This window comes from Anneissia japonica, unplaced genomic scaffold, assembly GCF_011630105.1.
Source record: "Anneissia japonica isolate Jap-2015-1 unplaced genomic scaffold, ASM1163010v1 scaffold35251_len716_cov60, whole genome shotgun sequence".
NCBI classification, from domain to species: Eukaryota; Metazoa; Echinodermata; class Crinoidea; order Comatulida; family Comatulidae; genus Anneissia; species Anneissia japonica.
Window position 1 is genome coordinate 1 of NW_022690376.1, and position 327 is coordinate 327.

General features: G+C 36.1%; 1 non-coding gene across 1 annotated transcript; it reads left to right on the top strand.

Moving 5' to 3' along the window:
• The first annotated feature begins 235 nt into the window (after window positions 1-235).
• Window positions 236-308, top strand: Trnas-uga. Its single transcript has one exon. It is a non-coding gene; the product is annotated as a tRNA-Ser (tRNA).
• The last annotated feature ends 19 nt before the right edge of the window (window positions 309-327 follow it).

Genomic DNA, 327 nt, shown 5'->3' on the forward strand with positions numbered 1-327 from the left:
GTGTTCGAATAAAGGACATAATAATACATCGTGTAGCATAGCTCTCAACGAATGTAGTCCTGTAATTAAATGAATAAAGAAATTGTGTAATAAAATGGCTCTGGTATATTTATATATATAATTTAACAGTGTTAACGGCTATCTTGATTTATATTATACACAACTATTTGTTTCTAGCCGTACTTATTGTGTAATGGAGTCTATCTGGTGGTATTTGAATCTGTTCAACCATGAAGCCTCCGTGGTCTAATGGTTATGACGCTCGCCTTGACAGCGAGAGGTCGCAGGTTCGATTCCCGCCAGAGGCATTTTATTACACAATTTCTT